The sequence below is a fragment of the Mugil cephalus genome, chromosome 19 (assembly GCF_022458985.1).
Source record: "Mugil cephalus isolate CIBA_MC_2020 chromosome 19, CIBA_Mcephalus_1.1, whole genome shotgun sequence".
In the NCBI taxonomy this organism is placed as follows: Eukaryota; Metazoa; Chordata; class Actinopteri; order Mugiliformes; family Mugilidae; genus Mugil; species Mugil cephalus.
In genome coordinates this window covers 15,870,982-15,877,356 of record NC_061788.1, presented here as the reverse complement: position 1 = coordinate 15,877,356, position 6,375 = coordinate 15,870,982, and positions in this window count along the sequence as shown.

Sequence of the window (6,375 nt, the reverse complement as noted above, 5' to 3'; positions counted from 1 at the left end):
GTGAACTCCTACAAAGCCCCGGGAGGAAAGCGGGGTCATATTCTACTGAAATCTAAAGAGTAAAAGACATATCGGACTCCCGTGTCTGTGTGTGTCTGCGGAATGTCATTGATTTCTGGCAAAAAATAAAATAAAAGAGACCACGTTTCATCCGTGAAAGAGGGATCAAGTGCTGGACACAGAAGCACGGGTGGAGACGATGAAGTGGGAGGAAGAGCAGGGGACGGGAGGATGGACAGGTATCTCCTATTTGCTCGTCTCTTTTAGTTTTATAACTCGTCTTGCCGTCCTTTTTCCTCCCCTTTCTCCCTCATTTCTATTGCGTCTCTTGTTACTTTTTCACTTTGTCCAGATGATTCTCCATCCTTTTCCCCTCCATCGTCACTCCGTTTTACCACTTGTCTCCCTTACTTTATCCTCCCTTTAAACTCGTCTGTCTTCTTTTCTTGCTTCCCTCTGTCCCATCCTTTCCCTCCTCCTCCTCCTCCTCTTTCCGTCCTCTCCTCCTCCTCCTCCTCCGTATCGACAGAGGAGGTATGCATTTTGCTAAAACATTGGCTGATGAATCATTGATGCTGGTGTTGAGGTTTCAGTGGCGCGGGGGCGGCCGGATGTAAATAAGTGAGGACTAGGCATGGGGTATAGCTAGCTGATATTTAGCCCTCTGTCTGAAACATTGATGAGATATGCCTGGGAGTGTGTGTGTGTGTGTGTGTGTGTGTGTGTGCGTGCGCGCATGTAAGCGTACACAGGCACAACTGTGAAGGCTATTTAAGAAGGCCAGATATGACAGTTGTTTACAATTTGGGCTAGACACCAAGGAGCTAAGGGAGGAAGGCAGGGATGAAGAGAGAGAGAGGAGGGAACGAGGGAATGAGGGAGAAGGAGAGGGCGGCAGTGAAACGAGAAAGGAAGAAAAGAAGGAAGAGAAATGGGGGGGGCGGAGAATTAGATAATGTTACATGTGTCTGGGACAAATATTAGACTGCAGCGACATGTCAGGGTAACAGACTTCTATATTTGCGAGGACGCTCACTGAGACAGACTTGCTACTCACGAATAAAGAGCCTAATCACAACCTCTGCTAAATTCCTCGGCTGTAAAACCAGTGACGCACGTAAAAACGCACGCAAATGTTGCAGCTTTGCCTCTTCCGAGCTGCATGTCGTCTCTCGCAAGTGCCCCTACGTTTGTGGCAAGTCAGTTTTGCTATTAAAGTCTCTTAACAATCTTTTACTTTGCACTTTTAAACTCTTGCATTTATTATTTGTATTTTTGTGTTTCCGTGTTCTGACTCGAAAGCGCGTCGCGCCGATGTCGGAAAGTCGACTTACAGCAGGAAAAGAGCACGGCCCCGAGGAGCACGCACTTTAAAACTCGAACCGAGTTTGCGCGCGCACACACCCTATCACAGCCAATCACCGTTCCACACCTTCACTTAAAGCACTTTTCAGGCCTCTTAGTGCCTCCCTCCCTGCATTGAGCACCATTAATACAGTCATTTAGTCCACTAATACATCAGTGTGGTCAGTGCTGTTGCATTATGTATCACTTGGGGTCAGTGCGCAGTGAACTGTGCTGGTCTCGACTCTAACCACACATTGTAAAGACATTATCCATTTCCCACAGAAAACAACACTGATGCACTGATGAGTGATTTAAGGAGACGTGTATATATGATCCAGTGTACTATATACGCTGCACACACACGCACACATAATACTAGGGGTGGTATTGGCAAGGACTTCACGATACGTATCACGATACTTGAGTCACGATACGATACATTATTGCGATATATTGACATATTCTACATAGTTCAGAAACTGAGAAACTTTAAATGCAGCTTAAAATACTAGTTGTATATATGTGCATCAGATGACAGTGATAATGCACTGGAAACTGAGCCGAAAAAGCTATATCATTCCAAATGACCCATTCACAATTTATTGCACAGAAAAAGTACAGAAAAAGTGATGGTGGAGGTGCAGAAGTTGTTCAAGATAGGCTCAAAACCTGACTTTTTCTTTTAAATATAATATTTATATTATTTTTCCCACTCCTACAATATTTACATGTATAAATACCAGCGTGAATACAGTATTCAAGTACAACTTTATAGAAAGATAATAAAACTTACAGAATATCAATTTATGTTTTATCAAAGTTTAAATCTGCCTACTTTAAATGAAGGACAGATGTGGTCTGTTTGAAAAAGCACAAGTTATCAATGAAATCCAACACTGAGAATATCTATATGTAAACAGAAGTTTAGGAAAGGGAGATTGAATTCAGTTTTACTTGTATTAAGTGACAAACTACAACTCTCAGTTTTAAAGAGAGTATTTTAATATCGGGACTTATTCGTACTGTGGACTACTTGCTCACTACAAGTGTTCACAGATCAAACCCTAGTGATGACAAGACCAGGACTCTGAATGGAACAATTACACTCCATCATCTAATGTGTTTCTAATGTGAATCCCATCCTGCTTACTTCTTGTACAAGAGTGATACAGCATATCCCAGCCTGCATATGGAAAAAAGCCAACCAAACACCCTGGGCAGGTTACTTTTTTTTTTTTCTAACTCTGACTTTTTGTTCAAAATGCAACTCCATGACAGCCCACTGCAACTTCAAGAGTGTAAAAAAAATAAATAAAAAGGCTTTGTAAACCTTTAAATTCAGCTCAAATTAAATCACTGCTTGTACTAATTTCTTAGCGTACACAAACACACACACACACACACACAGCTCTTAACCACACAGTAAAACCCCATTATCTTTTAACCACAGAAAACAACAGCGCCTTAAGGTTGAAAAACCAAACTCTCTGAAGCCCGTTAGCGACTCACCGCAGGGCAGAGCACTTTAGACTGGTGTTTTACAGTTAACCACAGTTTCTAAAGCACATTACCTACTTACCGCAGTTTGGGTGTGTGCGCGAGAGCGCAGGTTTGTGTGTCACTGCTTGTACAGTTAGCTCTCATGTTGTCCATGTGCATTTGAACATACGAGCATGTACAGTAAGTGTGATTGTGTTTGTGTGCGTGTGTGCGTGCATTTGTACGTGTGTGTGCATGTAATACGACACTTTAATGAAAGGAAGAGAAAGACGAGGGTGAAAGAGACAGAAGCAGAAGAGGGAGGGAGACGACAGAGGAGAAGAATATTGAGCGACACGCGGGGCAAAAAACTGAGGAGCATGAAGACGCACAGACAGACAACACACGTAGACATCAATACCTTCATACCACAAAGTCACATCAGCCACACAAGACAATACCCAGACTGTGTTACAGTGACTGACAGGCTGATCAAAAAAAAAAAAGAATGAAAGAAAGCAGAGATGAGGAGAGAGGAAGATGGTGTGGAGATGAGAAAAGAAAGAAAGAAAGAAATCAAGAAAGAAAGAAAGAAATATTCGGTTATATATATATATAACATGGGAGGAACTGAATAAATATCACAAAGAAAGACAGAGAAGATATTACATGAGCATTACAGAGACCTTTGAAAAACTGTTGGATGTAAGAAATATGAAGAAAAAAATAAGTGAGAATAAAAGACAGATGAAAGGAGACGGAGGGAGGGGAGACAAAAACGGAGAAAGGGAGAGAGAGAGAAGTGAAAGAGCGAGTTAACAGTGAAATTCAAAGAGAGAAACTGCGCCGAGGCGGCGGCAGTACATCTTGATCAACAGATGACTGATCATATCAGCACTGGCCATCTTTCACCAGCCGCTGTTTGACGACACAACATGACCCCCCGTATGCACACACACACACACACACACACACACACACACACACACACACACCAACACACACACAAACACACACACACGCACATCCATTTCCCCCGACGTACCCCGAGGCGGGAGCATCAATAACGAATGGCCTGGCCAGGGGCCTCCACACACACACACACACACGCAGCCGCACACGTTCATTCATTCACACAAGCACGCACAAGCGAGTGCGCAAATACACTCCCATATGTGACACTCTTTCACATATTCATGCATTCATTTGAGCACACATGCACACACACACACGCACACACACAGGATGGTCAGGCTAGAGGAGAATAACAGACACACACACACACACACACAATAACCCCACAATATGGCTGTGTGCCCTCAGGCCTGAGGTCGGACCCCCTCGTCTGGACCCCGTGTCCTTCTGCTGCATTGCTGCGGTTTGTCTGTATTTAGTGATAGTCAATATGAAAAAAAAAAAAAAAAAAAAAAAAAAAAACGCATGATGAATAAATGATGAATTCATTGTTACAGCTGAATCTATAAAAGTAAAGGTGGAATGGTTTGATGATGTGAAATCTGTCTATAAGTCGTTACATTGTATTTTTGGGTGCAATCTAACTGTTAATATTAACATGTGCTGTTTTACGTGCTACCTCTGTTTTGCAGCTTTACTCCTGTATGAATGTACAACAATAAAGAGTAAAATGAACACTATCACAGCACTGCGATTTACCAATACCTTTTTTAATATACAACAAAATCTATGCTATGGTATGGAGCAATTCCTCTATTCTCGTGTTAATAGCATGGCAGCTAAGAACGAGTGAAAAGTGACCTTCCCAAAAAATGATTTTTTGCCCTGAAAACGCTCACCGTCCATCAACAGGAATAAAAAAATAAATTAAAAAAACGTTGACAGTCACTTAAAATAGAATGAATTATTTTCTCCCATGAATTTCATCTCATAACAATTAGCACCCATGTGAGTTAATCTGCCGAACGTCTACATCGCCCGTAACGCCGAACGTGTTTTGATTCGTCGTAGCGAATATTGAATCTTTAATATCCAATATCAAGATTGAATGCTGGAGTGAAGGGATGGAACGTGGGCATTTTAACGGCGGGGGGCGAATTAACGCGAGACAAAAGACATTAATGAAAGAGCATGAAATGAGATGATCAGAAAGGAGGTCAGGAGGTGGAAAGACGGTGGCGCCGCGTCTCCGGCCTTGTGTCCGACAGCTCCTGAGTGTAATGGGAGTGTACTTTAACACCTGAGTCCGTGGCATGCGCCGAGACACGTGTTCACATGAGGTCTTTCACTGTTCATCCGCTCTCTTTCATCTTTTAGTTATATTACAGTCTTTCTGTTTGGCTCTCCTTTTCTTCTATTTCTATTCCTCTGACGTTATTAAACAAACACACCTGGTGTCTGGTTACTTGAGGCTGCACATGTGTTCGCTTCACTCTTCAAACACAAGAACAGTACTACATGAATTCTTCCCAGCCCACAGCCAATCGTCTTACCTCCGCTCGTCTTTGTTCGGCGCGGGTCCACTTCACTCGCATTGTAGTTAATAACACTGTGGTCCCGCGTAATGAATGAAAGGGAGCATATGAAGGGAAATGCATTTGAAGGGAAGGGATTGAACTCAGTGTTTTAACCGACGCAAATAAACGACTGAAAATCAATGGGAAATATAACTGATGTAAAATAGTTTAGGGGAACTGTTCTATTGTACGATAGGTGTAATTACCGTGGTTAGCACTAAGCAAACACTTTTCATTTCTGCCCGAGTTAAAGGAACTCTGATTTTACAGTCGGTACGTTTACTTGCATGTGAAAAAGAAATAAATTATTGCCTTAATCCTTAATCTGACACCTAGTTATTGCGATTGGAAATTGATTTTCCCCGGCATGTATACGCCTCAATTGGAGTTAAACTAGACAACATGTGCCCATGCTCCCAAAACTGCTGCGCTGGTGTATGACCCCAGAACAAAAACATGCAAGAAAGCCGATCGCAGAAGAGTGTGTTTTTGCCGTCTTCAGCAACTATTTGATTGTCTCGCTTAAATTCTTGTTTCTTGCATCTTTTGGGTTATATGGATAGCTTTCTCATAACATGTTTTTATGCAAAGGACTGAAGTGCATGCTTTTCAATGTCTTTGCTCTCTTTGCAAAGATCTGAAATAGGGCTGCATGATTCTGGAAAAAATGTGCTTAGAATTGAGTTCACGATTCTTTGGCACGATTTTTTTTTACAAAAGGTTTATTGCACTGATGAACTTTAACTCTGTGGGGGACTCTCTCCACTGCCACCTGGGGTTTCTTTACCATCCATTTAATTCTCTTTATCGCAGACTTCTCTCTGATTCTCCCCTCACTGTTTCCACACACTCAACTGCAGAGGGGCTTCCTCCACTGATGGAATCACGTGTTGTAAAGACGCTTTGCCATAGGTTGAGGGAGGAGTCAGCGGCAGTGCTGCCTTTAGGGGCGCTTGAAAAAATCCAGGAAAAAATGGGAGCATTTGTTTGTGATGCCGCTCGTGAAATAAAATCCTTAAGAATCGTTGTGTTTTGAAATGAGATCATGTGTATGTGT